Raw genomic sequence first — 25194 nt, 5'->3', positions numbered from 1 at the left:
TTTAAAATGCAAAATGAGAAGACTAATGCAAATAATGTAGTATAGAAACTTGTATTTTCGTAATTTCCTAAGGAAATGTAATTTAAATTTATATTTATTTGAGTGCTAGTGTTCAAGAGTGTGGATGCCTTTATATAGGAGACAGTATTACTTGTCCCATATTCTAAAAGTTAAAGTGTCAATTGACAAATTGATTCTTACTGTTTTCATATCATGGACAATCAGCCTGAGCTCTTTATAGATTCTATATGTTTTCATTGGGTAGATACTGTGAACTTTTAAAAATATATGTGATTATTAATATTTCCAAATTGCCTCTTTGTTTTTTTACCAAACCACACTTTTATTTATGTACTTTTCAATAAGTTTAAATCCTTGAAGGGTACAGCATCACGCAGATTCTGTGTCCAATGGCCTTAGCAGGAAGGTTGCTTCAGAATTTTGCACAAACCATGCCACTGTTTCCATGAGCATGAGTTACCTTTCCCCAGATTACTCTGGTTTTGTTAGGTTTTCCACTAGGAGTTACTGTGTTATTCTTTGTACACATAAGCGTATCTCTTGCCTAGATAGAAGTCAGTTTCATCTCTAGTATAAATACCCTCAGTTTTAAGAAGAGTTGTGTGCTCCCTCTGGTTCCAGAGACCCTGTTTATAGCCGGCAAAAATGGCCTTGGACCACAGCCTTTCAGACATATTTGTCGTTTTAGAAGTCTTGTTCCCAGCAGACCTCCACAGGCTCCAAATAGCTCCAAATTGCCTTTTAAAATTTCTCAAAAAGTTTAGCTTTGCTACAGTTTCCAACTTCTCCCCTGAGTGTCCAGAGGTCTTCTCTGCCAGTTGGGTTATCCTGAGGTCTCTCCACTTCATTGATCACAAGACCATTCATGGAAGGGATCGTAGATAATACCCATGCATTACAAAAATTATCTAATTTTGAGATATAAATAGACTGATTGATGTTCCCTAACCCCTGGGTGACAGTTTCACCCATCTTAATTCCTGCAGTACAGTTTTTACAAAGGAAAATATCTGTCACTTTTTAAAAGATTTTTTAGAGTAGTTTTAGGTTCACAGCAAAATTAAGACAAAGGTACAGAGATTTCCCATATTGCCCCTGTCCCCACAATGCATCGCCTCTCTAATTATCAACACCCCCTACCAGAGCATACCTTTGTTGCAATAGATGAACCTACACTGACACACCCTAATCACCCAGAGTCCATAGTTTACATAAGAGTTCACTCTAAGTTTCGTACATTCTATGGGTTTGGACAAATGCTTAATGACATTCATCCATCATTCTAGTTTTATACAGAGAGTATTTTTATTGCCTTAACAATCTTCTATGCTCTGCCGAATTCACCCTTCCCCCTACTCCAACCCTGGCAACCACTGATTGTTTTTTTACTGCCTCCTTAATTTTGCCTTTCCTAGAAGTTCTTATAGTCAGACTCACACAGTTTGTGCCTTTTCAGATTAGCTTTTTTCACTTAGTAATACTTATGCATTTAAAGTCCATCCACATCTTTACATGAATTGATAGCTCACTTCTATTTAGTGTTGAGTATTCCATTGTCGGATGTGTCACGGTTTATTTATCCATTCACCTACTGAAGGACATCTTGATTGCTTGCAAATGTTGGCAATTATGAATAAAGCTGCCATAAATATCACTGTGTAGGTTTTTGTATAGACATAAGTTTTTGGCTCCTTTGGGTAAACACCAAGGAGCGCAAATGCTAGATCATGTGGTAAGAGTACGTTTAGTTTTTTAAGAAGCCACCAAACTGTTATCCAAATATATCTATCATTTTTAAATAAGAATTTTGGTTTTTTGTTTGTTTTCATGTTTTTATTAGCCTGCAACATTGGCGACACATACAATGTTTCCTTATGTTGAATGACCATTTGAATTTTCCTTTTCTGTGTGAGAAAGCTTTTATTTTTGAATAGATTCTTTATGTTAATAATATACATACCTTTTCATGCTGTGGCAAATATCTTCTATTTATTTAAGGCTTACTCTGATGGCTGATCTTATACGTCAACTGGGCCATGGTAAGCAACTGTTTGGTCAAACACCAGTCTCGATGTTGCTATGAAAGTAATTTTGAGATGTGCTTCAAAGAAGAGCTAATTAAAATACATACTCTGCATAATTCACAGTATTTTTTGTTTGTTTATTCAGCCATGCACTATCTTAAGGTTTACAAAACACATTTGTACATTCATTAATTCTATTGAACTTCAAGAGTATTCCATAAAGTAGACTTGGTGGATAGCTTCTCTCTTTTTACAGCTATGGAAACACATCTCAGAGAGGAGAAATGGAGGTAGGATCACGCAGCTAATAGATACTAGAGCTGGTATTTTCCATAATTTACTTAGTGTGAAAAATGTTATTAAACATTGCTTAACTCAAGTAATCCTTACTTCCTATAGATTACTTATATTTTATAATGTAATCACACCATAGTTCATTTTCCTCCCCCACCAAAAAATAGAAATAACATTATTGGGGGAAGAGCGGAGCAGGAGAAAAAATTGTCAATCCAATTGAAATAGCAGAATAAAGGCTAGCTTGAATTGAAGATAACATTCATGCTTCCACTAAAATTTATTCAGCACCTTGAGAGTGAATAATGAGAGCAGCATTAACAAGTGACATATAAATAATTTGCTGTAATAATTTAGCTTGAAAATATTAATTTTCATGAGTTTTTATTGCATTGAATGGTTTCTTACATGTATAATAAATCTTAGAATTCAGGTCTCATTATTTATTTTCCCTTTCTCATGGTTAAACATCATCGTTACTTAACTGACATAATTCCTAGTGACTCCTATTAAATTTCTTCATTGTAGTGTTGAATAAAACAAGTGATACATTGCATCCTTCTGCACACATGCAGCACCTAAACACTGCTATTTTTCAAGGCTTAGTTTTGAGATGCAATGTATAAAATTTCACATTTTTGACCACAAATTACTCACTTAATGTTTTCTGATGCTTATTTAGAAATGTCTTTATTCTGTTAGCAAGAAAAAAGAAAGTTCAATATGGTCCAATTTATTTGCAGAGATACTGAATCATGTTTTCTTTGAACACATTTATCTATGCTTCAATTAAACAGGCAATGGTTGGTATATTTAGCACTTGATCAATTTTAAAGTATCAACTGGTGATGTGAATATTCTATTCCTATGTCTTCCTTTTGTTTCTTTTATAAATTCACAAAATAATTGCTTTGAATTCTAAACATCATAAGGATCCATAAGTTTAGTGAAGTAACTTCACAGCTTATGGCTGAACTTAATTCCATCAGTGAAAAGGAAATACTTAATATTTGGGAGATATAATTTCCTAGTCACTTAGTAAATGATCTCTTTCAGTGAAATCACGATCCACATATTCATCAAATATTTATGTGTTGACCATTAAGTGTTTGTCACTATGTATAAGTCACAATGAATGTTGTAGATAAAGAACCCAAGGAACAATTAGATCTGGCACAATTGTGAGATTTGCAGAAGTGAAGGTAGGAAGAACTGATGGATCAGAGAAGGAGACACTAAGGAGTCAGTCAGAGAAGCCAACCTCTCTCAGGTACCAAAGTTGAAAAGGGAAACTCATGGAAAGGTCTATAGGAAGCCACTGACCTTCTCTAGCTACCACTTCTACAGTTTACAGTCCAGCTCCTGGGGGTGGTCCTAGGTTTTCTGTGGTCAACTGGGCTGGCAGTTAGAAATAAGAGCTAGAAGAGGAGCAGAGGAGATTGCTGTCAGGCAGCAACTTGCCAGACATCTTTAAATTTGTTCATCATCACATTTGACTATTGTGGTGTTGAGAGTAATGGTGGCTGCTTCACTCTGCCTTTTAAATCTGCCTTAAGTTCCACTGTTGACAAATTCTGATCCAGAAACCTTTTGTGAACCACCTCCACTAAAAACTGTTTTACATAGTTTGTTGTTGTTGTTGTTGTTGTTGTTACTCATGCCTTATTTTAGATTAATTTCCTCAGAAGCAATTTCTAAAAGCAAGATCTGGGAGTGATTTGTTAAGAAGAGTTCACAGGAAAACCTGGGAAGAAAGTAGGAAAATAAAACCAAGAAGGTCAGCAAAGTATGTGATATCCCACAAAGACCCATGGTGGGTAACTTTGGCTCAACCCTGGAGGGGAACTCTGGAGAAAGTATAGATCGTATGTCCAGGTGATCCTGATTAAGAGCAATAAAGCTGGGTATTTATATCCTCACCTTAATCAGATACTTGTTAAGGAATGCTTGTGGAAGGGATGTAATATAAAAGCTTTTCCATATTTACATACATTCAGGAAATATGTACTCTGAAAGTTTGAGACCAGTCTTCTAACAAAGAGATACATAGTTGTTACCATTGATACTAAAAGTACATAGGGACCCAGTGTGCATGAAAATGGCAACAGGATCCATGGGGAAACGGACAGACATCTTCTGCACAAATAACTGTAATTCCAAATAATACATCCACTGGTATTTAAGTAATATAAAGTATACCTACATAGAGACAAAGGTGAGATAGAAACAAAAAGGAGGGAAAGTATTTTTTATTAAAAATTGTTATTATTTTTTCTAATTTCCATAATATTCTTAAATATGTCTATAGAAAATAAAAAGAAGAAAGTAAAGAATGGTGATATGGATGAGATAGTAAAAAGTTTTCTGCAGATGTATTGAACAGACTTCAGGAGTCCAAGTGAGGAAATATATACCCTACTTTACCAGTTATACAATGCCCCAGTCAGTCTCCATAGACTCTTAGAGCTTCAGTTATGGTTACAGAGCAGTGACTATTTATGGGTCTCTAAGCACCTGAATATGCACACATCTTCACATAGTTCAATCTGGTACACCAATTATTTGATCAGTTTTATAGGGAAAAGGAAAAAAGAAGTCTCATTGGGATCCTTGACAGTCCCATTTGCCATTCATTAACAGCATAGCAATTTTGTCGACTGACCATGATTATTACAAAAGAGAACATTCTGCTAATATAGGACACTGCATTCAAAATCAGACAAAAAAATTCTAAACATACTAATTAGATTAAATGTGAAAGTGGAATTGGATACTCTTATGAAGCATATTTTAGCTTTTTAAGGACTGATTTTATAATTGCTCTTTTCAAATAAATAACTTGCTATGACAAATCTCTAAAAAAATTGTAAAATTTCTTTATTCAATGTAAAATGACTTTTATAGTGTGATGGACCAAGGTTTTAATAACAATATACATAATCTACTTTACAGAGAGAAATTGCAACATTCTAAGTACATTTTTTCTTAAGCAGGGCTGCCCTAGAAGAGGAAATATATAAATATTAATTTTGATATCTACCTTTCTATAAGTATATCTATACTTATGTATGTATATATAAACTATAAGAAGAATTACCTCATATTTTAAAATATTTCATTGATAAATATTTTTAAAAGATATACATGAGAAAGTATTTATAAAAGATGTTTGTACTCATCGGCAAATGAGATCTATGATCAATATCTAAGTACAGTTCTTACTGATATAAGTTTTGTTTACAGAAAATGTAGTTGTATGACCTGTGTAGAAGCAGACATATATGTGCATGTGAAGGTAAATAGTTAAAATTCATTTATGTATCTTGGAGAAATATATATCTCAGTCTATTTGGGTTGATATAACAGAATACCAAAGACTGATTCGCTTATTAATAACAGAAACTTATTTTTCACAGTTCTAGAGGCTGAGAAGTCCAAAATCAAGGTGCTGGCACATTCAGTGTCTGCTGAGGGCTGGCTCACTGGTTCATAGACTGCCATCTTCTTTCTGTGTGCTCCTATGGTGAAGGGGGAGTCTTTGAGATCTCTTTTGCAAGGGTGCTAATCCCATTTTTGAGGGCTCCACCCTCATGATCTAATCACCTTCCAAAGGTTCTACCTTCAAATGCCATCACATTGGGTATTAAGTTCCAACATGAATTTTGAGGTGACACAAACATTTAGTCTATAACAATATATAAATATGTTGTAAGTATTAAATGCTATACTTTTTTTCCTTTAATGACATATTTTAAGAAACTTCAAGTATGTTACATTAATGTAATCTACCTTGAAACAGTTCATTTCCTTATTGGGATTTTAAAAATGAGATTTAAGTTTGTAGACCAAATCATATTTCCAAATTTCTAAAGATTTACAACATGTTAGGAAATCTGATGGCAAAACTATGAATATATATCAAAAGTATTTGTATGAATATACCATATTTTTTATCCATTCATCAGTTGATGGACATTTGGGTTGTTTCTAATTTTTGTCTATTATAAATATGCTGCTGTGAACATTCATGTTCAAGTTTTTGTGTTGATACATGTTTTTATTTCTCTTGGGTATATACCTAGGAGTGGAATTGCTGGGTCATATAGTTACTCTATGTTTAAACTTTTGAGGAAGTACTAGACTGTTTTCCAAAGCAGCTGCATCATTTTACATTCTCATACAATAAAATATTATTTGACAATTAAAAGAAATTAAATATTGACACTTGCTACCACATGGATAAACTTTAAAAACATTATGCTAAGTGAAAGAAGCTAGTCACAAAAGACCATATACGATATGGTTCCATTTGTCTGAAATGCCCAAGTAGGCAGATCTATAGTGATAGAGAGTAGATTAGTGGCTTGCAGAAGGTGGGTAGAGAGGAGACAGGGAATGACTGCTAATGAGTATGGTTTTTTGTGGGGAGGGCGGGTAATGAGAATGTTCTAAAATTGATTGTGGTGATGGTTGAACAACTCTGTGAATACACTAAAAACCATGGAGTTGTACACTTTAAATAGGAGAATTGTGTGGTTATGTGAATTTTATCTGAATAAAACAGTTCTTTAAAAAAAAAAGTATTTGTGTTACAGATGGCAAACATTTGGACATTGTGAAACATTCAGAAAACCACCACATATTTAGTTATTTTAATTGTTATTTGGGGGAGAGGAATATTACTTTTTTTTCAGAATGTCTAACTAGAATATGGCTTGCCATCTATTCTTTACATATACTATTTCATTTAATGTTCATTAGAACATTGCACTTTACTCATTATAGATAAAAAGAAAAAATGACACAACATTTCAAGTTACAGTTTCTTCATATTGGAGGCTGAGTTTGAAATTATTTTAATTTGATTCCAAATTTGGGATGTTTTCCAGTAAAAAAAAAATTCATTGGTAATTCATTAATCCATTCCTCCCTCCCTCCTTCCCTTCCTCCGTCCTTTTGTTCCTTCCTTCAACAAATGTCCATTGAGTGTCTATGATGTGTCAGGCATTGTTCTAGACAATGGTAAAAAAAATAATAACAATAACAACAAAACAAAAATAGTGTACCCACTTTCACAAAAAAGTTCAGCTTAATAGAGGAAACAGATGAAGGTTTAAAAAATCAAAAAACTATTTTTACAAAGTGCAATGTGTACCTGGCTATATCAAATTAGCACTTGACAAAGAGACAGGCCCTATCCTTTGAAGACATGAAAAGCATCTCTATGGAAACATGATGAACTAGGGAAATGGTGTGTGTGTGGGCATGGTGACAATCCAGGCAGATGAACTAGAAAGTGCAGAGCCTTTGAGTCAGCCATAATAAGGTACACTTGAAAAACTGTCAGTGTGGATATCACAAAAGAATGGGTGATGGGTGATGAGGCGGGGGAAGAGCATCAAGAATCAGCTGACGGAGGCATTATATGACATACTATGAATTTCTGCCTTTATCCTGTGAGAAATGGAGTATTTTAAGTGGATCAAGCTAAAGGAGAGAGTATGATTTTGAAATTGCTGCATTTACATGCCTTTGAGATATCGAAATACAGGTATATATTTGTCAGTTAGATATATTGTTTTGGAGACTAGAAAAAATGTATGGAATGAAACACAGAGAGTTAATATAAGTGTATGTGACCAGAAACATATTTAACATACAAATATCAAACTGTTTTGGTAAGTACACTTGCTGTATGCTAAGAGACAAAATTAGGAGAGTTTCAGAGAAAAAAAAACCCCACTTTCCTCAAAGTGATATGTGATATATGATATCCTATCATATCACAGATGAATCAACAGTTTTACATAGTTCTTAATGTTTGATGTTTTTGAGTCAAGATCACAGAATTTAATGGGTTTTTATATATGATAATATATTTCTAATGTCAGTTTTATACCTTATAAAATGTGTTGTTTGTTGTTGAAAAGTAATGCTTGAAATCTGGTTCACAGCACAGTAGTCTACACGGGAATAGTTTAAAATCCATATCTTATTTTACTATAATAACATTGTTAGTTAATATATAAATGTATATCAGAGATCTATCTATTGATCTAGTATCTATATCTAGAATCTTATACATGGACATATCTATTCTACCAAATATCTGTTTTGGAAAATATGGTTTTTAAAAGAAAATCTAGTTCCATATACAGAAAGCTAGGTCGGAGTATTCAAAATTGCCTAAAAGTGTGATTTCACTTGATAAGTACTATTGGCAATGTTAAAATAATTATAACTGACTTAGCTTAAGCATATTAAGTAACATTGTCAATTTAATAAAATATATTTCAGAGACTTCCATTTCTAGAATGTAATAGATCATAGTAGGCTAATGCTTCTGCTGCATCCACTAGAAAAAATCTGGATAAATTTAATATATATTTATATCTATAGATGTTAGAGATCTCTGGATAAGCTACCTTTTAGAAAGGGTAGAACCATTACAAAGTGAGCTAAAGATTGTTGAAAATTTTCCATTTATGAAGCATTTGGGATTTTAGGTCCAAGTAAGGAGCTTCTTCCTGCAATTGCTACTTCCCTGATACCTTCATGCTTTTGATTTACCCTTTGAGTTACCTAGTTAACAGCTTTATATCTAGTTTGCAAATTATTTATATTAATTTATTCTGTTAAAATAACTGGTGTGATTTATATCTCATAACTGGACTCTTACTAGGACAAGTGGGAATTTAATACATTGTATTTAAAATTAGGAATAGCATTTAGTGAGGAGAGACTGAAGACAGACTCCTGGTAGATTTCTGCATATTTGCATATCCCCTACTGAGAACATTAAGCTTCTATAAAATTAACCATACCAAATAACTAGTGTATATTTGCTCATGAATTTTATTCTGTAAATATTAAGCCGAATGTTAAGGTTAGGGTTATTACTCATTTCAAAGGATGTCTTATGAATGATACATTTTCAGGTGTGTCTGAAAGAACTGTGCAGTGATCATGTAAGTAGTGGGCCCACTTTGTGGTATCTTGGGTCTGAGGGAAAGAGACAAGGAAGGAAAACTATAAAAAAGAAAAGTAGGAAAAAGCAATTCTAAAATTTAGATGAATGTATTAAATTAATAGAAGCACCTTTTGAAGCATATTCAAAGGAATATTAATCATTTTAATGATTATAAATTTCAACAGTACTTATTGGTCAATAACATGATTCACAATGAATACATTAAAAATAATATTCTGATATAACAATTGTCAGGAATGTGAGTTTAAAAATTTTATTAAGATTGTAGACTATGGCTACAGAAAAGAGGAAAATATGAAGAATTTTCATTGTATTCTATTTGCCTTTCCTTAGAAGTACTTTATATAGATTTTCCAAAAGCATATTTTTAATAATATATTATTGACTTAATTTTTTCTGTATGCCTAATCTTTTCAACTAAGAACAATTCCTAAATTTCTTCTCTATACTTAAAGTAGTCAAAGTTATCTGTCAGCTCTCCATTTTCTCCAAAAAATAATAAAAATTGTATTAAAGCAGCAGAAATCTCTGAACTAGAAATAAAATATGTTTAGCTGTGAAGACAAAGCAGAGTAGCCAATTTCAGCATTCAAGTCACTGAGCTTTTCAACATATGTTCCAACATCTCAGGACTTGTTATAGAAAAATTCACTTCACTCTCCCCATCATAAAAATGAAAATATATAAATCATTCACCTTTCCAGATTTTCAGACATAAACCTGGAAACATCTGTGGCTTTTTGGTTCACTTTGCAATATTCAGACTAGTCATTCAGTGTTTGACTTTTTTTTTCAATCCTGGAATCTGTTTTCATAAGAACCACTACCTGTTACAAACCTGAATATTTTGGCAGAGTTTTTGGTTACTTTTTTAGTTTTCCCCTGATATGTTTTACTTTTTCCCCAGGATTTCTTTGCTAATGACAGCTATGACCTAACTGCAGTGAAAAGCACCAGCATGATATTTGAGGTTGATACATCTGGCAGAGAAAAGGCCAAAAGAAAATATGAGATATTTCATCACTAAAGAAAATGCAAGATTGGGTATTATAAACCATGCTAATGGTATAAGGTGATCTTAGTTTCAGTTTAGTTTTGTTTTTAATTTGTTAGTGATGACACTATTCACTATTTACGGTCCCAAAATCAATGAGTAAATATAGTCACAGAAATTTTTGGCAACATAGGAATAAAATAGAGAAACTTATGACGGAATTATTGGATGCAGGCAGAAAACACTATTAAAAAAGGGTAAACATCCTATTGGCAGCATTTTCTTTTTAAAAAGATAGCCTTAAAGTTGGGATCTTAATGTGATGAAGATAATATGTTACCGTATGGTCTCCATTGGTTTTAAGAGTCTTTTTTTAATCAGCTCTTTATTTTGAAATAGCAAGTCTGTATTAAAAAGAAAATGCTTTCAGATTATCTCCATTAATTCTTCATTCAAAATCTTGGTGATAAGTTGGTTGTCTCTCTTAATGAGGCACCCTGCAGCTTCAAAATTTAGTAAAGATTATCTAGCAAAATAAAAAAGAGGTAATCACAGGCAAGTATTTTTGTTTTTATTTGTCTTTTGTCGCCTGAGTCTCAAGTGGAAACAACTTTTCCTCCAAAAATGCAAACCAGGAAGAACACGCTTCCGGAAAGGCATGACGCATATTTTATTCATTCACGTATACAATCAATCCTTCCACAAACAAAACAGTTTCCAGAAGCCCATGATAAAAGCTGAATTTAAAAGATAAAATCTCCCTTTCCTAAAGGAACTTACATCCCTAAAAAGGGAAGTGATATGCATATAGCCAATAAATTATTATATGCATTAAAAGAGGTAATTACAAGGTAAAGCAGGAGAATAAAGAACATAGTGATGAAGACCCCCCCATAAAATGTATGGTAACAAGCATTGATTTCAGAGGTAATTCTTTAAATGGGTCTTTGATGATTTTCTAAAAGATGTTTGTTTGGTTTACCAGCCAAACAAATGGAAAAAATTATTTTATTTATTATAATTATTTATTTATTTATTTATTTTAGAGGATTAGATATGTGAATAAAACCAGAAGTATGAAGTAGAATATCATGTTAAAGGAACTGAATATTCTTTTACACTTTTGTTAGAGCAGGGGTCAGATGACTACACTGCATTGGCCAAATCCAGCCCACCATCAATTTTTATTGGAATGCGCCTCACCCATTCTTTTAGTATTGTCTCTTGTTACTTTCTTATTATAAAAGCAGAGGAAAGTAGTTGAGATGGACTACTCATATGGTCCTCAAAGCATCAAATATTTACAATGTGGCCCTTCACAGAAAATAAAAATTGCTGAGCCTAAGTTAGAGTGAAGTTATACGCTAAAAGAAGGCAAAGAAACATTGACATGGCCTTGATGTTCCACGGAAGGCGTTAAAGACATTGAGTAATATGGATAGAAATGCATTTCCAAGAGATCAGTGGCAGCCTCTGGAGACTTGTTGGGAAAGGAGTGAGACCAGTGGCTTGAAAGGCATTGAAGCAACTATTGCCACCCTCTCAGGTAAAGATAATTTAGGCTGATGAGTTAGGGTACGAGTTAAGGTTCAGTCAGAAAGATAGGAATTGTACTATGTATTTCAACAGAAAGAATCTAAGATAAGACATTCATTAAAACATGTTGGTGACATGAAAAAAACAAAAAAAAGAACAAAAAAAAAAGAAAAATTGGGATAATGCAGATAGTACTTGCAGGAAGCAACACATCTCTTCACTCTTGCCTCCCTCACTAGAGTGGTGATGGGATGAAAGAGAATAAGATGAAGATATGAAAATCTAGAAGCATCAAGGAGGGATTTCTCAGAACTGAGACAAGCCTCTAAAGAGGGGAGCTGCCTAACTGTTACCTCGGGAGCTCAGAGAAGGGACCCTGCAGAGTTAGGACTCTGGAGATGGGCACTTCACAGATGGTGAAGTATCTCTGAGGGGACACAATGCGTTTAGTTCTAAGACTGTCTAAGCAAGACATGGTTTCTCTCTTTCTAGTGCTTAATATATGTATTTTGCACCTATTACATGTCAGGCACTATTAGTTGCTAGCTCACCCACAGTGTGCTATTTCATTCATTAATTTCCTTCTTTCCTTCCTTCCTTTCATTCTTTCTCTTTCTCTCATTCTCTGTCTCCCTTCTCCCTCCCTCCCCTTCTTTCCTTTCTTTTCTTTCTTTTTCCCTTTTCAGTCTTTACCTTATTTTACCACATCTTTGGTTGCAAAAACTCTATGTTAAACAATTGAAAGAGAGAAACACATTCATGAACTAATAATTAATTTTACAAGAAGAATTCCAGAAACTTTTTTATACTTTACAACATTTGATCCTCACGATAATCTGTGAGTCAAGTATTGTTGCCTATGTTTCATTAGCTGATAAGTTGAAATATGGGGAGTTTAAGTATTTTTTTTCTAAGTTCAGATAACTGATAAATAGTTAAATACAGATCTTTATAATCTCTGGGCATTGGTATTTCTATATTAATAAAGCTTTCTTTCATATCAAGTAGTATTTTAGAGCAAACCAGTTCTCTTGAATACTAATCTAGCATCACTGGTCCTGTTATAACATTGACCCTTAATTTAGGCTAAATACAAGAGTTGCCTTTGCTGTTTTATCAAAAAGCAAAGCCTGAAAAAGTGATTCCGTGGAGTTACAAAAAAGAGGGAGAAGGAAAGACAACTGAAAGTTGTGTTTTCTGAGTTGACCACTGGCAATGTTGAACTTTGAATACAGTACTCCTGGTAAATAGCAATGGTCAAGAAGTCTCCTCCAAATTTTTGTGTTTTGGGAAAGGGCTTACTACAAAGAACAATTCTTCCCCATATGACTTACATAAGACTTCTGGTTGATTCCCTTGTTTACCTATGAAAAGGCCAGGTATAGACCCTTCAAATTCCCATTGTCTGTCTCAAAAATAATTAGCTGAACGGTTTGTCCCCACTCACCAATTTGGATAAAATGCCCACTAACTTGATTAAACTATAGCTGGGCTTCTCTTCTCCCCTTAGGCCCCTGAACTTTGGTTCACTCTCGAGCATTGGAAACAACCTCTTCTTAATGGTCCCTCCTGAGAACCAACTGACGTCAAGGAAAAACACTCTCTGATAAACTCTGATCATCTCATTGGCTCAGGGTACTCCCCTACATCCAGTTCTTTCCAGCCAGTTCTCAGGAGGGTTTTTATTTGACACCACGTGCATGAGATACTAATGTACCACCCAGTGAGATAAAGAAAGGGGGGCATTTACTGAGCAGCTTCATCTCCCCTTGGTTAAGTGTGGTCTCACTGGTGTTAGCTCCCCCAAATTTCCCAGTTGCACCTTGAAGAAATGTTGTAAATTCACCTCACCACCCACCTCACACACAGTTTTGGGGTTTGAATAGGAGTCTGATGGTGGTCTATACCTCTATATCTTATAAAACTTAGATGGTGGTGTTAATCTTATAAGTCCTCTGGGAGACAGTTTGGTTTCTGGTTTATTATCTTGCCAAGGGGCTGGAGGAACCTGTTTTAGTGTCCTCCACGTGACGCTTTCTGCCAAAAATGTCTTACTCCACAGTTCAGGGACTCAATGAAATACTTCTTCAAACTACTAGGCATAACTATATCAATTGTATACTTAGGTACTAGAAAATAGCCACAGCGTTAGTCCATGAATATATTCGACCCACTGTATAATGGACTTGAGTCAGACTGCATTTACCACTTATACTCCTTAAACCCTCATTCCATCTAGAAAATCATGATGGTACTTTCAGTCCCTTGGTATCAATGTCAACTCAGACACCATGTCCAACAGTGTTCAAAGAGTTTGGTTATTTCACTTTCATTCAATACACTGCAAAGACTTTCCTCCAGCAGCTCAGCTTCCCCATAGGTCAATGGGCTGTGAGGCAGAGGAAATTACTTTTAAAAACTGGTCCAGGGGTTGCTCTTTTTCACCATGATCATTGGTGTCCACTTTCTGCTCACTAGCTCTCATTTCTTTTTTCTTAGTTATTCAAGTTAAGTAATACCTATTTAGCTTTCTATCTTTCTCATTCTTCAAAACACTGGGATCTATTAATCATCTTTACAAATCGCTGCAGGTTATAGCAATCTAATTACCATTTGGCCTCTGTGATCCATTATGGTCATTAATCCACCTTGTTCCTGCCCAAGGAGTGCTGCCACCTGGCCTCTGCCATTCCAGAGTCTATCATCTCCCATTCAAAATAGGGAGTCCAGTCAATAGGTATATCTCCTGCATTTAACCTTGGCATGAAGAAGAGTGCCTCTACCAAGAATTTTAAAGGCGCCAGTACACCCTTACCCATACATTGCTAACTGCTTTAACAAAGAGACTATTCTCTGTTTCTTCCCAAGGGAGTAATTTTTATTTCCTTGAGCTTTCTGGCTCCTCCCTCAGTACTCTTTTAAGCTACCTCCATTTTAGTTACTGTAGATTAGTGTTTCTTAAGTTGAAATATGATACAAATTATTTGGGGCCTTGATAAATACAGATTCTGATTCAGTACATCTAACAGGACTTAAAAGTTTTATTTCTTATATCCTCCTGGGTGAAACATATTCCGGTCTGTAGATGACCCTTTGAGTAACATTACTACAGACAGTTGTTACATGCAAACTGCAGAAAGCCATCCCATCAAAGACAGTTTCCAAGTGTTTCTAGGTCAATAAATCGTTCTTATACTTGGACCCATTGGACCAATACTTACTAGACCCATCCACATTTTTCCTTGTTTCTTTTTGGTACCTATTTTTTGTCCTATAATTTCTTCAGTATGTGAACAATTTGCTGCCAGAGCAGAGACCACATTTTCCTGCTGGACTGTGCTATGCCCTAGTCCCTTGAAACAGGTGAAGGACAAAAAGAGTCAAATAGAAAAAGAAGAAAAGTCAACCAGTTCTCCATCCATTGTGATCTTTGGAACAGCTTTATGAAATGTTTCTCAGATCTTTGCCCTCAAAGAAATAGATAATTTCTTCTGAAATGTGTGAATGATAGACCCATTAGTTTGAACTTCCCTGAACTTTTGAGGTACACATGTACAAAGGTTGAGGGGGTTTCAGTGGGAGTCCCATGATATGGCTGCAGAGAAGCCTTGGGGTAGGAAATAAGGAGCTGTCACACTGCACAAATCTTGCACAAAACTAGTAACTGCTGTATTGGATAATGCAAGAGGTGGGACCAAAATATTTGAAATGGCACAAAAGAGTTGTCCATTATACCTTCCATCTATCTTTTTGAACCCACCTCCCTGTTTATGTTCTTCCCCCCCCTTTTTTTCTTCTATTTGTTGCCCAGTGCCATCTGCCAGCAATAGTCATGTGGTTACCAGATATAGCTTTTTAAGGCTTTTTTTTTCTAACAACAAGCCAGTCTCTTCCAGTCTTTGCACTTTGAAAACAAGTTCTTAAGCTGATACTGAGCAGGGCACTGTGGGGCTCCTGGGCACAAAGACTTTCTGTGTCCCCCATTTCTTTGCTTAGAGGAAACAGCCTTCATTCAGCCTCCATGACCTTCCCTGAGTTCCAATGGGCAGATTCAAGCAGTTGTTAATTAGGAAAGAGAGGGGATGCAAGACCAGGGAGAAACAAACAGTCAAGAGCAGCCTTGGGGCAAGGTCCTGTTTCCCCATCAATGGATACACAGAGCAATATCTTTGAGCTATTGCTATTCTGAGATACGGAAAACCCCTCCAGGTGGGAGAAGTTAATGATTAATGATGGTATGCTGCCCACAAGCATGTAAACCCCAGACCAGCTGGACCTGAAAGTTGATGATGATGACTCCTACTTACCTCACCACCAGCCCATCAGAAGAATGTCCACAAGCTGATCACTCTTTCTTTGAACAATTATTATAAAACTTCCCACTATCTTCTCCAACACTGGGCACCAGTGTACAGAGAAGCTGAGCTTTCAGCATCAATTTTGGCACCCAAAGTGATCTTATCTCAGAGACAGAGTTTTGGGTGAAGTAACAAAGGATAACTTTATAGTTTTGCCAGACAAAGGGGGACACAGCAGGCCCCTGCCTCGAAAAACTATGTGTTCCCACCCAGGAGGATTTGATGAGGAGTTTTATGACAATACTTCCCAAGGGTGGGGTTGCTGACAAGATTAGGGTGTGTGCAGGGTCTCAGGTCGTCCATCTCCTAATCTTGATGAGCTTCTCTGGTCCCTTTCATCTCGCCTCAGGTGGTTTCTTGGCTGCTCCTCCCTTGATCAGCAACTGTTCGAATCTGCCCTTTGGAACTCAGGGAAGGTCATGGAGGTTGGAGTCTTGCCTACAAGAAATGGGGGACAAAAAGGCCTCCATGCCCGGGAGCCCCACAGGGCCCCCCCTCGGTTTCAAAGTTAGTCCTGCTGATACTGGAAATGCAAACTTACATTTAAGTCTAGAACCACCTTTCACTCTCTAGGCTTGAATATTTTATTTTGTTTCCTCATCTGGAAAGTAAGGGTAATGCTAGTAATTTTTAATGTGCAAAAATTCATTTGTGATAATATATGCAAAAATGTTCTGGAAACAAGAGAGCTCTAAACAAAATATTATCTGTTGTTTTATGTCATAATTAATTCTTAATACATGAGAACAAAGACCTATGAAGTGCTTAAAAAGTGCTTTCCTTCCAGAATTACACGTTTAAAAGGAGAAAGGTGTAGCTGAAATGAATAAATGCTTAAAGTTAGAATTTCTAACATTTCAATGGGATAGGTATTTTCATGATGCTGGGGAGGTATTTCTCAAAATCTCCTTTTCTAGGTTACTTGTCTCCTCTTCTTTTGACACTTGTTCTATTTTTTAACAACTTCTGAGTATCGGTACATACAAATAACTGCCCTTTTCTGAGCACTCAGTTGGTGCCAGTAGCCCTGCTAGCTTCTTTAAACATCTTACTGTATTTAATCCTCACAATAAGCCTGAGAGATAGGTATTATTATGGTTCCATTTTACATATGACACTAGTCTTTAAAGTCTTAAAATATGTCCTAGTTAGAACAGAGTTAGTATGTGGCACAGCCAGTGCTTGAATCCAGGTTTGTATGAAAAGGCTTCTAAGCTCTGTATTCCACAGTTGTTATATTCTTGATCACTAGCATGACCACACCTCTTGAACTGCCTTGGACAATCCCAGTTTATGTCTGTTAGCCTGATCTAATTAGTAGTTTATTTCAAATTATCCCAGTTTTAATGATAAATTATTTGGTTACTTTATTATTCAGACTTTTTTGTCTTGTTTTAAAATAGCGTTTACTTCATATTTTTCAATTGTGTCTGTGTATTTTAAAATAATAATACAGTTTCATTCTCTATATCTTACACTATACTTGATGTGAGCAGCTACTTGGCTGGCACATGTATCATGCCACAAAAATTCTTGGCACAAAGAATTGGTATAGGACTTCCCTGGCGGCGCAGTAGTTAAGAATCCGCCTGCCAGTGCAGGGGACACGAGTTCGAGCCCTGGTTTGGGAAGATCCCACATGCCGCAGAGCAACTAAGCCTGTGTGCCACAACTACTGAGCCTGCGCTCTAGAACCCATGAGCCACAACTACTGAGCCTGCGTGCAACAGCTACTGAAACCCGCACACCTAGAGCCCGTGCTCTGCAACAAGAGAAGCCACCACAATGAGAAGCCTGCACGCCACAATGAAGAGTAGCCCCTGCTCACCGCAACTAGAAAAAGCCTTCGTGCAGCAACGAAGACCCAGTGCAGCCAAACAAATAAATAAATATATTTTTAAAAAAAGGAAAGAAATAATTGGTATAACCAATATCCTAAAATAGCCAACTTTGGTTTGGTGCTAAAAAAAACCCCCAAAAACCCAAACAAAAACAAAACACAGTAATAAGTATCTCTTATATTTCTAGCGCTAATACATATTTCTTATATTTCTCCAACATTTCATCATAAACTTGTTTGTGCAAGAATTCAGAGATTATAGTTCAAAGGTTTTTTTCAAGGCTAAAAATTTCTGATATAGTCCTGTTAAGAAAAATCTTTTAACTCTCTACCAAAGAGTTCAGTAAGATACTATGGATAATCCCATATTTGAACTCATATTTTGCTATTATCTTGAAAAGAATTCAAGGTTTTGTACAATGTGTTCAAAAACAGACTATTTACTAATGGGTAATTTGTGTAGTCAAGATGGTTACAGCAGGATCGTTTTGAGATTTCTGAATCATTTTGATGATTTTCCTGTTAGGAGAAAAAATATGAAGAGGCTAGTCTTTTCCCCCCTGTCATTTATAAATGGATTATATGTCTAGTAAATACTAGTTTACTGCTATTGATTCCACAGACATGTCATATCACAAGTTACAGCTGGATAACTCAGGACCTCAATCAAGAGCTCTCGGTTTCTGTATTAATTGGTCATTGTGACCTGAATTAAAGTGAAGAAGAGACCTTACTAGGAAATTACTATAATATATTTAATGGATATTTCAATTCCTATAGTACAAAAGTTGCCAACATTTTTCCTTTGATGATGAAATTAAGAGTATAGATTTCTTACATATTCAGTGATAAGTATATTTCCAACATTTAGTTATAAAAGCCCTATAAAGTAGGCTGATTATATACATATTCAACTCTACTGCTTACTTAATATATATCTGTGCCATTTAAACTTGGTATAATATATATTGTATATTTTTATTGGAAGACTTGTCTTCTATATTTACTCCCTGATAGTGTGACTGTTTATAACCATCCAGAGAGTGTATAATGGAGGCTAGCAGAGAGTAATTTTATTTTATGAAAATATATAGAAATATATAGAATTATCTCCATTCACAGTATTGCTATTAGTTTTAGCTTTCCTTTTTTTTAAACAATTTCTTATTTTAAAAAATGTTCCTATTGATGTGATGGCATTTTTTGTCATATGTCTTTAATGATAAATAAATTTTAATTGAAATAAATAATCAAAACCACTGTTTTTCAATAGATGTTGTGATGAAAAGGAGTGGTCATGGATTAGAGTTCAGAAAAGCTGATTATTGGCTTTTCTCTCCCATTGCTACTTATTGAATGTATGACTATAAGCAATCTGACTCTTTTACATCACTTTTGTAAAAGTAGATTATGTTATTCTATATTCTTGGTACTGATCTTTCTACTGATCTTAAAATTTAAACTCTTTCCTCCATATCTTTACGTTAGAAAATGGGGCAAGTCTGACTGTAGCTGATGCTCCATTCCTGACGAATTTCTTTTAGGAATGTTCTAAAAGATCCAAGACTTCTGAAATGAATGTTCCCACTCTCTTCAAGATTTAAGGATGGTTTAACATCTAATCTATACTCTAAAAGCCACATTTACTTAGAATCAATCTTAATTTTATAACCTTTGCTCATAATTGGTGTTGAAAGGATAAATTATATATAGTAGACTTATAAACCTCAAGTTACTTCTTGTGAACAGTGAATATCATGATTCAGTTAATTAAAATGCAGTGTCTTTATTTTCACAGAGTACTTTTCATTTCTTACCCCATCACTGTCTAATTCATGTCCTATTCTCTGGGATTCCACATTTAGACTCTAACAGGCCTGCAGACTCAACCCTGCCCACTGTTTTTTGTTACTTTTCCAAGTAGTTATCTTTTGGAACACAGTGCAATAATACCTTTTTAAGTAAACATTTTTTTTTAAAGCATGACAGACATATTAGGGTACATATAACCAATTTACACATTGATAAATCATCTCAAAGAGCATACACCCATATGACTACTAACCTAATGAAGAAAGAGTATTACTAGCATTCTCGAAGTTCCCTTCATTTTCCTGCCTCATTACTAAACATAGTTTCTTCCCCAAAACTATCCTGACTTCTACCGATTTAGGTGGTAAAGAGGACTATGACTTTTCAGTTCTATCTTTTAACGTCTTATCTATCAATGCTATGAGTTTGCAGCAGAGTCAGGAGGGGACTTAAAGTGAGAACAATGATGATACCTCTCCAGGAAGGAAATCCAGAACTTTTCTTGAACAATGCTTGCTTTGGGGGCCCTCTACTGTAGGTTCCTGCCCAAGTCCCAACACTTATGCCTGTGTGCTTTCCCTTATCTAAAAGGCATGGTACCCTGTCTTTGATAACAGCGGCCAGTAAGCATGATATTAACTGTTTTTGTGCTTATATGGACTGAAAATATCGGGTTTAAGAGCATTTACATCAGTGAATAATAATGACATAACTACTGGGTGCTCACACATGCTATCAACTTCTACTGTTAAACTTCCTTTGGCCTTATTTTCAGAGATAACCTAGGGCTAGGGAGATTCATTTGAATCTTCTGTGTGTTTCTCAGGTTTGTACTGTCAGTCTAAACTGATGCCATTTCTGTCTTCCAGATTACTATTAAAATAAGTGACTTGGGACATTGCACATGTGCCTGTGTGTTTTTTAAATGAAATCTAAAACTGGTAAAAATTATTTGATTTGACTTTTTTTTTTTTTTTCTATGTAAACCCTAAATGGGGCTCCTGAGAAGTGTCAGGTGAACTTGGTCCAAGTTTTCAGGAGAACTCACTCCTTCCCAAAGGATATAAAGAAAAGATTTATGACTTCAGGTGAAAAGCATAAGAAAGCTGGTGACTGTAGATGACTTTAGCTTTGGGTTTCTGGTTCATTGGGAGTCTAAAATGAAACTTGGCGATTGCAGGGGGCATACCTCTATAAACGAGAAGGAAGCCTTTGCACAATCTGTGCAAAATGGGCCTCAGTCTATGGCAGTCTATTCACATACATTATGTCTCCAAAGACCATAGAGTTAACTTGTAGAAAGTAGACTATATTTTCATCTTGAGCTTTAGCGTTGTCAATGATGTTTTATGAATAGTTTGGAATTCCCAGTTTCCTCAGGTAAAGCAAATCTTGATAACATTTTGCTTAACTCACAAGTGCAACTGAATCACTACCCTGAAATGAACTTGGTCCACATTGCAATATGCTCTCCAGTATTTGGAACAGGAAATCAATTTATGTCTGTCTATATATCTCACACCATGTACATAATTCATTAAGGAATTAGAGCTCTGAATTTTTGGAGTGTTTTTTTCCCTGCTATGGAATTTTTAATATGGAAGCCTGAATCAGAGTGTCTGTTTGTGATTTAAAAGCTCCCAAGTTGAAGACTTTTGCAGGTGCATGTTGGCTTATGGGTGGGATCTAGACCATGGACGAACTCGCATTTCAGCACCAAAGTAGAAAATGGGCATGGAATGAATCCTCTCTTGCTCCATTAGCAACTGGCTTCATAAGGAACATCTGGAGTTTGCATAGGTATTTTATGACTAAAATAGCAGAAGCCACACCACCGTTGGCTGTAGTACTCCTAGGCTAAGAACCACAACATAGTCATTGAAAGAACAGTCTTCCCATTGATTAAAAAGGCTCAAGTATGTTTCTCTTCTAATTTATGAGGAATTATGCAAAATTACCTTTTATAGACTTTGGCTCCACCTTCTACTTGGCTCCTATAGCCAAAGTCTCCACCTTCTACTTCTAATTTAGTGCATCGTAGAACTTGATTGCCTTTTATTAACACAGGGAAAGAGAAATGAGCAATATTTACAGAGAACATTCTCCTTTAATTGTTCCCTGATTCTGCTGGTCCTGCTGTAGAGGTATCATAGCACATGGGCAAATCAGCAAAATTGAATGATGGACACGATATGGGTTTCCTGCTCTGTCACAGTGAAGGCAGTGGACGTACTATGAAATTAAGTTTAAGACAGTATTTAGCCCTGTGTAGTTTCCTACATCAGTTTTCTTGAAAGAACAAGAGTCCCTTTTTCTCTATTATTCAGATCCATTGAGTTGGGTGAGATAAAGCACCTGAGGAATATGGAGAAATACCTGACATCTTCAGAACAAAATTAAACAGAAAGAGGCTCCTTCATGCTTGGATAACTCAATCTTGCTGAAGGGAGAGGTTCTTTTATTTTAAGGGAGAAATTAGAAAGTGTTTTCTCAGCCTCCTGATAGCATGTCAAGCATAAATACTACTCAGGAAACCATCATTACCATGATGTTAGGGTTAATATCCATGGAATGCTTCAAGGAGCAGATTCCTTCTTCCACAGAGATCCAGTGACTCTGAACATGAGAAAAGAGCTCTGGGGATTCTGACTCTGGGGCAATCACGTTCCAGTTAATAAATAAGGGTAATTGGTTTCTTACTTAGAAAGGCAAAACCTTCATTTCTTTGAAGATTCTTAATATTTCAGTTAAAATGTTAGGTTCCAGATACATAAAAATGAGCATGATCTTTGGTGTCATTAGCCTCTTTTTCAGATTCTTTTCCATTACACGTTATTACCACTATTATCTGTTCAATGAGTTAAAATCCATGGTGCTCTGAGAGGGTAAAAAACAGAGGTGAGAATGGTCAGGAGAGGCCTCTCTGTAGAGGTAATAAGTAAAATGATATTTGATTGGTGATACTTGGTGATATGAAGAATGAGATGTCAGTTTCTCAGAAAGCAGAGATAAGACATCTCAAGCCAGGTTAGTGTGTGTTAAGGCCCTGGGGCAGGAAAAGATGGAGTTGGTTCAAGGCACTGAAAACTATTGGAGCTAGAGCCTAGTGAGGAAAAGAGAAAGGAGCAGGAGGTGAGACTGTACAGGTAGGCGGGGGTTAGGTGTTCTTTTCTTTCTCTCTAGTAGTTGGAATTTGTAACATAAAGGATACAAGACATAAAGAGTCCAATGAATTTAGCATGCATCAAGGGACTCTAAAGACTTTGAAGTCTGAATAATCTTCACCTGCATAGACAGTGAGAGGGTAACTGTTTCCTTATGATGTACATAGGGAAGAAGATTATTTTAGTATTACTTTATGATTGTATAGAGGTTTTGAATTAGCTAATGTTTTTCACAAAGTTCTTTCTCCTTTTCTACAAAATATTCCTAAGTGGATAGAATTCAGATTTATGGTCAGTTTATCAAAGGAGAGATTATTAATTCTTGAATATACAGAAAGTTAATGACAATTAATAAAGATAGCATATTAGACAACTTTTACTTAAAAAGTTCCCATGATAGGTATATACCTGATTTTGAAACACTACAAAATTTAGATGGGGGTTAAAGAATTGTTTTCCCTTGATATTGCCTAAATCAATGTATAAAATGGAATTCAATTTTTTATGAAGTTCAGGAACTGGCAAAACTGATAGCAGATGCCTCTGGCAGAGAGGGATTGATTGGAGAGGGGAATAAAAGAAAGTTCTGGGGTAATAGAAAATTTCTGTATCCAGAAAAAATAAATAAAAACATGGTGGTTGAGTCCCCAGAAGATTTTAATGTGCAATGAGATTTGAAAATTACAGTTATGAATAGAATATCTTGGTCAAGCAGGTGACTTGGCATTATAGAAACAAAGAAAACAAAACAAACAACACAATCACTAACTGTGGGGCTATTTAATCAAGTTCACTTATTTAGGCAGAAAGTGCCAAAACCTGCAATACATCCATTTTAGAGTTTATAATATTATCTGGGAAAATGTTTAAAAGGAATATTCCTAGTCTTCACTCCCTGTGATCCTAACTCAGCTTGAGGATTGCTAAAGATGCCGCCTTACTCCCAGCATACCAGTGATTTTAATGTTGTAAAGATATTGATTTAAACCTTTACTATAGTTGAAATTATGCCCCAAATGAAACTGTAAGCCTTAAAAAATATTTAATGCTCTACTGATATTGAATACATGAAAAATACCACAAATTTAGAAATTAAGATTCATATTTTACTGATTAAAATATGTTTGATTTGTCTGTGTATTGATTTATTTACATTTATCACCTATTAGTTTGAGAGTTGTGAGAAGTACAAGATGTTCTGGACAAACAGAGCTCACAGAGTATTTGGAGAATTTAGCTGTGTCTTAACATGACACTTGGAATAGTCGCCAGAAATAAAGAATAATACATCTCAATTATCCACTAGAAAACTGTTAATATTGGGAATACTATTTAAGTTATTTAAAACTTTTCATAATAGAATGGGAAATTGCTACTTATCTTTATACACTTGATCAATACATTTCCAATTTATCCCTAAATCTTTTTTAAAACTGTCTAATTAAAAAAATCATTTCTACTACTTAGCAGTGATATGTCCCATAGATATCTCACTATTTAACAATGATAGAGTGTTTACTCTTTAGACTAAAACCATAAATCAGGAGAAAATAGTAATCTCAAATCCATTTTTATATCAGAAGTTTTTCAGACTGCATGTCTTTGTGCATGTGTGCCTCTAGGTTAATTTGTCTGTGTTCTATCTCACTGACTTCCATTCAGAAAGTTTCCAAACACTGATGCTTCATTAATTACTCCTTTCAGAGCCACAAGAAATACGGATGTTCAATTCTGAACAACTAATAGAAACAGGAAAGAAAGGAGTCATACAAGACATGTTTAAAATGCTTTTAAATGTAGGTCAGAAAACAAATTTTTTCCTTCAGTGTAAACCTGGTAGTGCTTCATCTGTAGGCTTTTGTGGTCTCTGCTCTTCTGAAATAGCAGGAAATGTTTTAACAATTAGAGTGAGCAAATTGTAAAGGGAAATATGGTAGTGAGTTACCAGCCTTGTGCTTAAAACATTCCTTTCCTAATGTAGTCCTGATGCTGCTCCATCTTCTATTAGTTGGGGCCACTGCATTGCCATAGGCAAGAATCAAATACACAGTAGTTTGATAATGGTAATGCATGCAACAATAGAACAAAAACACAGTTGTGATAGAAGCAAAGAAGACATCAACTGCATTTACCTTAAAGCATGTTTTTGGTTCCCCTTGA

The 25194-nt window shown here is 35.3% G+C and overlaps 1 pseudogene across 1 annotated transcript; it reads right to left on the bottom strand.

Annotated features, from left to right (window-relative positions):
• Positions 1-336: 336 nt before the first annotated feature.
• LOC309655766 (large ribosomal subunit protein eL33 pseudogene) lies at positions 337-19832 on the bottom strand (annotated as a pseudogene). Its single transcript has one exon. The product of its transcript is annotated as a large ribosomal subunit protein eL33 pseudogene (transcript).
• Positions 19833-25194: the final 5362 nt, after the last annotated feature.

The sequence above is a fragment of the Balaenoptera physalus genome (assembly GCF_965194825.1).
Source record: "Balaenoptera physalus genome assembly, chromosome: 2".
Classification (NCBI taxonomy): domain Eukaryota; kingdom Metazoa; phylum Chordata; class Mammalia; order Artiodactyla; family Balaenopteridae; genus Balaenoptera; species Balaenoptera physalus.
The sequence above is the reverse complement of the archived record's forward strand: the minus strand, read 5'-3'. Positions and strand labels throughout refer to the sequence as shown.